This window comes from Felis catus, chromosome B1 (genome assembly GCF_018350175.1).
Source record: "Felis catus isolate Fca126 chromosome B1, F.catus_Fca126_mat1.0, whole genome shotgun sequence".
Classification (NCBI taxonomy): domain Eukaryota; kingdom Metazoa; phylum Chordata; class Mammalia; order Carnivora; family Felidae; genus Felis; species Felis catus.
In genome coordinates this window covers 204,114,368-204,123,716 of record NC_058371.1, presented here as the reverse complement: position 1 = coordinate 204,123,716, position 9,349 = coordinate 204,114,368, and the positions used below count along the sequence as shown (strand labels likewise).

The 9,349-nt window shown below is 43.5% G+C and overlaps 1 long non-coding RNA gene across 1 annotated transcript; it reads left to right on the top strand.

Moving 5' to 3' along the window:
* The first annotated feature begins 1,752 nt into the window (after positions 1-1,752).
* On the top strand, positions 1,753-2,690 carry LOC109499316. The gene is made up of 2 exons (XR_002156630.2): positions 1,753-1,814; positions 2,216-2,690. It is a non-coding gene; the product is annotated as an uncharacterized LOC109499316 (long non-coding RNA).
* Positions 2,691-9,349: the final 6,659 nt, after the last annotated feature.

Here is a 9,349-nt window from a genome sequence, read left to right as displayed (position 1 = left end):
TCGGGAACATGCCTGTGCCCAAATCTCCCCTTCCAACCTGTTCCTTCTGCTCTCCACTCCCATAGGCTCTGTCTTTCCACCTCATTAAGAGGGCTGTGGGGAGGGGGGTGGGACACACCCACTGCCTCCCCTTTCCTTCTGCACCTGGCTGGTGGACAGATCCCATCCCACGGCTCACTTCTCTCTCCAGGTACCTCCCCCCGCCCCAACTCTAATGTGTTGGGAGTGTGTACTGATGTGTGTCTCATTAACACACATTAGTTTAAAAGTTATCAGTGTTACGTGTACGTTTGTGTCTTGCATGGTCAGAGGTGAGATTATGCCCAATCTTGAATGCGCCACATTTAGGCTTTCCATTCCTCTAGGATTAAACTCTCACATTGCTTCTAGTTGCCCACCCTACAGACAACCCACGATGTGGACCCTCCTACCAGTCCCTCCAGGACTGTGTGCGAGGATCTGGGAGGTGCATGCCCCACAGTGGAGGGAGTGACCAAAGGGCACCCAGGAAGGAAGAGATAGCGCCTAGAAGAGAAACCCAAATACTTGAGAAGCAGGGAAGATGCTTAAACTTCTCAGTAACCTGAAAAGTCCAAATTAACATAACGAGATGCCCCGTTATACCCATTCGATTGCAGAATTAGAAAGTCAAAAGTTTTGCTGTCGTTTTTTAAGTAATCTCTACCCGCAATGTCTCAAACTCAAGACCCTGAGATTAAGAGTTACATGCTCCACACGGACAGAGCCTGCCAGGTGCCCTACAAGTTTTTGTTTTCAAATGTGGATATCCAATTGTCCCAACACCATTTGCTGAAAAGACTGTTTCTCAAATGAGCCACCTTTGAACCTTTGTTCAAAATCTGTTGTCCGTATATGTGTGGGTATATCTGTGGACACTTTTGTATCCTGATTTATTCATCTGTCTTTACACCATGCTGTCTTGATTATTATAGTTTGATGATTCATCTTGCAATCAGGTAGTGTTTGTCCTCTGACTTTGTTCTTTTGCAAAGTTATTTGGCTATTTTACACCCTTTGCATTTCCATATGCATTTTAGAATCATTTGTCAATTTCTAGGGAAAAAAAATGTGTGGGCATAGAGTTGTTCGCAGTGTTCCTTTATTATCGGTTTCAATGTCCGTGGGATCTGCAGTGATAACCTGTTATTAGTAATTTGTATCCTCTCTTTTATTTTTTTTTTAATTTTTTTTCAACGTTTATTTATTTTTAGGACAGAGAGAGACAGAGCATGAACGGGGGAGGGGCAGAGAGAGAGGGAGACACAGAATCGGAAACAGGCTCCAGGCTCTGAGCCATCAGCCCAGAGCCTGACGCGGGGCTCGAACTCACGGACCGCGAGATCGTGACCTGGCTGAAGCCGGACGCTTAACCGACTGCGCCACCCAGGCGCCCCTTTTATTTTTTTTTTAATTGAGCTATAACTGACATATATTAGTTCCAAGTGTCCAATATAATGGCTTGATGCTTATATATATTATTCTTTTTTTCTTAGTTAACCTGGCTTGCGACTCATCAATTCTATTGATCTTTTCGAAGAATTAGCTTTGGTTTCATTGATTTTTTTCTATCGATTTCATGTCTTCAACTTCACTCATTCCTACTCTAATTTTTTTAAGTTTCTTTTCATTTATTTTGAGAGAGAGCGGAGGGACAGAGAAAGAGGGAGGGAATGAATCCCAAGCAGGTTCCACACTGTCAGCACAGAGCCCAATGTGGGGCTTGAACTCATGAACCCTGAGATCATGACCTGAGCCGAAATCAAGAGCCGCACTTGACCGACTGAGCCACCCAGGTGCCCCTCTGCTCTAATTTTTATTATTTATTTTCTTCTGCTTATGTTGGACTTAATTTGCTCTTCTTTTTCTAGTTTCCTAAGGTAGAACTTAGATTATTGGTTATAGATATTTCTTATTTTCTGATATATGCATTAGATGCTATAAATCTCCCTCTAAGCATTGCTTTCTCTGCATCCCACACATTTTGATAAGTTGGGTTTCATTTTCATTTAGTTCAAAATATTTTAAAATTTCTCTTGCCATTTCTTCTTTGACTCGTTATTTACGAGAGTGCTATTTAATCTTCCAAGTATTTGGGGGGACTTTCTAGGCTTCTTTCTTTACTGATTTCTAATTTAATTCCATTGTGGTCAGAGAGCAGATGGCGTACGATTTCTATTCTTTCAAATTTGTTAAGGGGAGTGTTCTGGCCCAGAACGTGAACCGTCTCGGAGCGTTCCACGCGCGCTTACGGAGAATGTGTGTGCTGCCACTGTTGAGTGAAGTGGCCTAGAGTCCACTAGAGACTGGATTCAGGACTATGATGGACGGCCTTAACCGTGTCCTTCGTGATTCTCTGCCCCCTGCCAGCGGGGTGTTGAAATGTCCCACCGCAGTAGCGGATTCATCTGTTTCTCTCTTGTCGTAGCCTTGACATCTATTTTATCTGATATCAACAGAGTGATGCCAGTCTTATTTTTAATCAGCGTTTACATAATATGCCTTTCATCCATTATTTTATTTTTAGCCTTTCTGTGTGTCCTTATGATGTACTTGTGTCTCATATAAACAGCATATAGCTGTGTTGCGTTTGCTTTTTTATTCAAAAAATAAAATCTTTGTTAACTGGGATATTCTGTCCATTATCGTTGAATAAAACTCATTGATACGTTTGTTCTCTCCTTTTGTGTCTTCTTTTGGATTGATTGTTCCTTATTCATTTCATCAATACACACATTAGTTTAAAAGTTATCAATCAATAAATCCATTTAAAAAAAGAAAAAAGTTATTCACTCTGCCTTTTTGTAGTCGACTCACAAGAAATCACAATGCGTCTGCTTAGCATACTAAAAATGAGTAATACCAACTTCCACTTAGGGCTATATGGTCTACCACATCTAAAGAACTCCCACATCCACCACATCTAAAGAACTGGGCAGAATACGAAACACAGCTTTGCAGGCAGCGGGCAACAGTGATCCTTGAAAGAGGCAAACAACACAGGAAGCTCTACAGTTAGCCCAGGCTACTCCTGGAGGAATTTTCCAGGCTACAGGAGAGGGTCGAGGAACCCAATAAAGCTAGGCAGTAACCCTGACTTGAAGGGACAGAGTTCAGAGTTTGGGGTGCCCAGGGTGGCTAGCAGTTTGAGGACAGAGTACCGGAGAGAGAGGGAAGAGCTCCGGGTTTTGTGGTTTGCCCTGCAAATCCCCAGCTGAGGGCTGATCGAACATGCATGTGCAGTAACTGATAGGGTTTGAAGTGGTGGTCAAGAAAGAATTCTTGAGACGTCTTCGGTGCAAACAGGTGGTTTTCCTAAAGCCCGGGGACGGGACCCGTCGGCAGAAAGAGCTGCACTGGGGTTATGACGGGTGACTGATTATATACCTTCAGGTGGGGAGCAGGTTAGGGACAGCCTAAGCGTCTGAGGAATTTGGGGAGCAAGGTTTCCAGGACCTTGAGGAGGCTAGCAGCTGTTAAGGTGACTTACTGTTGTCTAGTGAGACAGTCACGAGACCCTTCAGCTGTCCGTCAGGGGGCCATATGCTTGGGGGATGACTGCTAATATATATCGTGGGGTGGGGGGTACAGGTAGCGATAAAGGAATTTTCCAAAGAGATTTTTATACGTTAAAGAAGACTTACAGGATCGTGGAGGTCGAACTCATGTCCAGCTGAGGTTGCTCTTTGCCTCTGGCAAAGGTCACTCTGCGTGTCTCAAGGACTGGCCAGTGGGCTGTAAGCAGTAAGGGAAATGTAATTTTTTCTTTTGCCTTTGTTTCCCACAAGTGTAACCACCCACAGCTAGGGAAAGAACCACTGCGATGGATAAGGACGAACAACCCTCAGAGTTCACACGGGTCCAGAGATAGGGTGTGTTCCCACCAGCCATGCTCAAATTGACCTAGACTAAAGATTGTTCTGGGGTGCCTGGGTGGTTCAGTCGGTTGAACATCCGACTGCAGGTCATGATCTCGCAGTTTGTGAGTTCGAGCCCCATATCGGACTCCCTGCTCTCAGCACAGAGCCTGCTTAGGATCTTCTGTCCCTTTCTCTCTGCCTGCCCCTCCCTCCCTCCCTCCCTCTCTCCCTCCCTCCCTCCCTCTCTCTTTCTCTCTCTCTCTTTCTCGAAAATACACATTAAAAAAAAAAAGGATTAGATTGTTCTGAGCCCACCTAACAAAATTTAAAAGGAAGACCCAATTCATGTCCAAGTAACTAAACTGCATTCCAGAACAAGCCCAAATGTATGTACATGAAGGAACAGAAAGTCTCCATGACCCGACATCGTAAAATTCACAATATCTGCCACCCAGTCAAACTTACCATAAATGCAAAGAAGCCTGTAGATACAATTCGTAAAGATGGGAAAAAATCAGTTATTCAGAACTGAACAGGAAAGGACATTGATGATAGAATCAGCAGATGAAGACATTAGAAATCATAACTGTATTCCAAATGTTCAGGAAGCTACAAGAAAGATTAAAAATGTAGATGTATACAAGAGGTCCTTAATGATAGAGAACAGTTGATGGAAAGAGGTGGGTGGGGAATGGGCTGGATGGGGGACGGGTACTAAGGAGTGTGCTTGTTGGGGTGAGCACTGGGCATCGTATGTAAGTGATGAATCACTGAATTCTACTCCTGAAATCATTATTGCTCTGTATGTTAACTAACTGAAATTTGAATTTTAAAAGATGAAAAAAAAGGAGATGTATAAAATTGTTGAATCACTACATTGTGTACCTGGGGCTAATATAACACTGCATGTTAACTATGCTGGAATTTTTTAAAATGTTAAGTAGAGGTTTTATTTATTTATTTAAAAAAATTTTTTTTTCAACGTTTATTTATTTTTGGGACAGAGAGAGACAGAGCATGAACGGGGGAGGGGCAGAGAGAGAGGGAGACACAGAATCGGAAACAGGCTCCAGGCTCCGAGCCATCAGCCCAGAGCCCGACGCGGGGCTCGAACTCACGGACCGCAAGATCGTGACCTGGCTGAAGTCGGACGCTTAACTGACTGCGCCACCCAGACGCCCCTAAGTAGAGGTTTTAAAACACCCAAATGAAATCACATGTCCATATAAAGACACATACATGAGTATTCAGAACAGCTTTATTTGTAATGGCCAAATACTGGAAATTACTGAAATGTCCATCCGCAAGTGAACGCATAAACAAATTGTGGTTTTCCATACAGTGGAACACGACTCGCCGAAAAAAGGAAGCCCTGGTGATACGCCCAACGATAGAGATAGAACTCAAAATAATGATACTAACTCAAAGAAGACAGGCAAAACATAGACTATATGATTCCACTTACACAAACTTGTAGAGAATGCAAACTATTAGTTTGAAAGCACATTAGAGATCTATTAGAAAGCACATGGGTTGGCAAGTGGTCTGTGGAGAGGGGCCAGCGAGAGGCAGAGGGAGGGAGTGCCCAGTGATCTTGAAGGTGGTGATGGCATCATAGGTATGCACCTGTGTCAAAACTGACCAACACCAACAGAACCTGTACAAAAGTGATAAAGCAAACAATGCCTGCACCTCCTCTGTAAACACAGGTCTTTGGGGTGTGTTATCTAGAACAATATAACTCCATTTACCCTTGCCTGATTTATTCATTATCATCTGCCTTATTTCTATCCTTTTGTTGTTGTTGAAGGCAGTCATGTTTTCTTTTACTTTTTTGAAGTTTTTTTAAATGTTTATTTATTTTTGAGAGAGAGAGAGACAGAGCATGAGAGGGGGAGGGGCAGAGAGAGAGGGAGACAGAATCGGAAGCAGGCTCCAGGCTCTGGGCTGTCAGCACAGAGCCCAATGTGGGGCTTGAACCCACGGACGGCGAGATCATGACCTGAGCTGAAGTCGGAGGCTAAACTGACTGAGCCTCCCAGGTGCCCCAGCAGTCACGTTTTCTTAATGTTTCCCGCCAGATGCTCCTCTTGCCTTGGTCCTGCTTTCTCTCATATCTTGCATCTTCCACGGGGATCTCAGCCTGAACCACAGCCTCGGCATTTCTTTCCTCAGGACCTTCTGTCTCTGTCTGAACATGTCTTTATTTTGCCTCATCTTTTGTTTAAAAATATAAGTAAACCTTATAGTGAGTGCATATAGAAATGTGCACAAATCATAAATGCGCAGTTGAACTTCCACAAAGGAAATGCACTGTGTCTCCAACGTCTGAATCAAGAACTATAGGGGCACCTGTGCAGCTCAGTCGGTTAAGTGTCCAACTTCAGCTCAGGTCATGATCCCACAATTCGTGGGTTCCAGCCCCACATCAGGCTCTGTGCTGACAGCTCAGAGCCTGGAGCCTGCTTCACATTCTGTGTCTCCCTTTCTCTCTGCCCTCTCCCCTGCTCACGCTCTCTCTCTCTCTCTCTCAAAAATAAATAAGCATTAAAAAATTAAAAAAAAAAGAATTAGAGTGTTACAGGCTGGAATCATCCCATTGCCCCCTCCTAGGGTAAGCCTTGTCATGTGCTTCTGTTTGCTTGTATCTTGTTGAGGATTCTGCATCAATGTTCATAAGGGATGTTGGTCTGTAGTTTTCTCACAGTGTTCCTGTCTGGCTTTGGTAACAGGGTAATTCTGGCCTCGTAGGATGAGTTGGAAAGCGTTCCAAATTTTTTTGGAAAAGTTTGGGAAGGACTGGTGTTAATTCTTCTTCAAATATTTGACAGAATTCACCTGCAAAGCCGACAGGTCCTGGGCTTTCCTCTGCTGGGAGATTTTTGATTAGTGATTCAGTCTCCATACCAGCTGTACGTCTATTCAGACTTCCTGTGTCCCTGTGACTTAGTCTCAGCAGGTTCTGTGTTTCCAGGAATTTGTCCGTTTCATCTAAAGGGATCTGATTTGTTGGTGGACAACTGTCCACAATACTTTCTTACCATCCTTCTTATTTCTGTAGAATCGGTAATAATGTTCCTGCTTCGTTTCTGGTTTTGGTAATCTGAGACTTCTCTCTTTGTCTCTCAGTCCGTGTATAGCTAGAGGTTTGTCAACTTTGTTGGTCTTGTCAAAGAGGCAGCTTTTGGTTTCATGGACTTTCCCTGTTGTTTTTCCATTGTCTGTTTTGTTTATGTACGCTCCCACCTTTATTATTTCCTTCCTTCTGATGGCTTTGGGTGTAGTCTGCTCTTCTCCTAGTCCATTAAGTAGTAAACTTCGGTTCCTGATTTGAAATCTTCTCTGTTTTAAGTGTGTTTGTAGCTATACATCTCCCCTAACTTCAGCATCACCTCCACTGTCTTCCCTAAGTTTTGTTTTGTTGTGTTTTCATCTTCACTTGTTCCTAAGTATTTTCTAATTTTCTTGTGATTTCTTCTTTGATCAATTGATTTAAGAGTGTTGTTACTTAATTTCCACAAATTTGTGAATGTTCCCGTTTTCCTTCTTATGGACTCCTAACTCCATCCTGTTGCGGTCACGGAAGACACATCTTTTAAAACCTACTGAGATTCACCACGCACTCTGACACACGGTCTGTCCTGGAAGACGGCCGTGTGCGCGTGAGGAGAACGTGTGCGCTCGTGGCTGGGCGGGCTCTGTGTGTCTGTTGCGTCTGGCTGGTGGCTTGGGTTGGGCCTCTTTCCCGGACTCCTCTTCGGTCTGTTGTTTATCCACCAGTGACAGTGGGGGGTTCAGGTCACCACCACTGCCGGACTGTCTATTTCTCCCTCCGTTCCGTCAGTTTTCGCTCCATGTATTTTGCTGGTCTGTCGTTAGGTGTGTACATGTTTGTAATTGTTATGTTTTCTTGTGTCGGGATTTCATCAACATGCACCGTCCTTTGTCTCTTGTAACCATTTTGAATTTAAGTCTGTTTTGTCTGGTATTTCCCTGCTCTCCTTCGGTGACCATTTGCCTGGACTGTGTTTTCCTTTCTTTTACTTTCAACCTGTTTGTGCCGTTGGATCTCAAGTGAGTCTCCTGTAGACAACCTGTGTTTGGATCTTGTGTTTTTATCCATTCTTCCAGTCTGTGTCTTTTAACTGGAGATTTTAACCCATTTATGTTTATATTTAAGTAATTATAGATAAGGAGGGACTTCTGTCACTGTGCTGTTTTCTTTGTACATTATAGATTTTTTTTTGGTCCCTCATTTCCTGCATTACTGTCTTCTGTTTAGTTGATTATTTTTTGTAGTGAAATGTTTAAATTCCTTTCTCATTTCCTTTTGTGTATATTCTATAGCTATTTTCTCTGTGGTTACCATGGAAATAATGTTGTAACACTCTAACTTGGCTTTATCCCAGCATAACTCCACCAACATGCAAAAACTCTGCTCCTTTACGGCTCTGTCCCCACCCTTTCAGGGGTTGACGCCACATAATTACATCTTTATAAGTTGTGTGCCCCAAACACAAGGTAATAATTATGTTATTTATTTAAAAATTTTTCTGAATGTTTATTTATTTTTGTAAGATAGAGACACAGAGCATGAGCAGGGGAGGAGCAGAGAAAAAGGGAGACACAGAAACCAAAGTGGGCTCCAGGCTCTGGGCTGTCAGCACAGAGCCCGACATGGGGCTCGAACCCACAAACCGCGAGATCATGACCTGAGCCAAAGTTGGACCCTCAACCGACTGAGCCACCCAGGTGCCGCAGTAATAATTATTTTAAATGCATTAATCTCTTACATCACCTAGAAAACAAAATGTGGAGTTACAAACCATTGTTACCATGGCTTATATAATTGCCCACGTGTTTACCTTTCTCGAGATCTTTATTTTTCCATGTGGCTTTGAGACACTGTCTGGTGTCCTTATGTCTCACCTGGAGGGTCCCTTTAGCATTTCTTCCTGGGCAGGTGAGGTGATCACGTCTCCCTCGGCCTTTCTTTATCTGGGGAGGTCTTCATCTCTCCCTCATGCTTCAAGGACAGTTCTGCCAGATGCAAGATTCTTGGTTGACAGGCATCGCTCCCCTCCCCTCCCCTCCCCTCCCCTCCCCTCCCCTCCCCTCCCCTCCCCTTCTCTTTCTTTCCCTTCCTTTTCTTCTTTACTTTTCGCACTTTAAAAGTATCGGCCCACTGCCTGCTGGCCTCTAAAGTGTCTGATGAGAACTCTTCTCACTGACCTTATTGGGGATCCCCTATATGTGGTAAGTACATACCAGGTTCCAAGATTCTCTCTTTTTCTTTAGCTTTCAAAAGTTTGATTATAATATGTTTGGGTGTTGATCTCTCTCAGTTCCTATTACTTGGAATTCACGGAGATTCTCGAGTATTTGTATTTATGTTTCATCAAATTTGGGAAGTTTTCAGCCACTATTTCTTCCAATAGTCTCCCTGCCCCTTTCTCTCTCTCTCCTCCTTC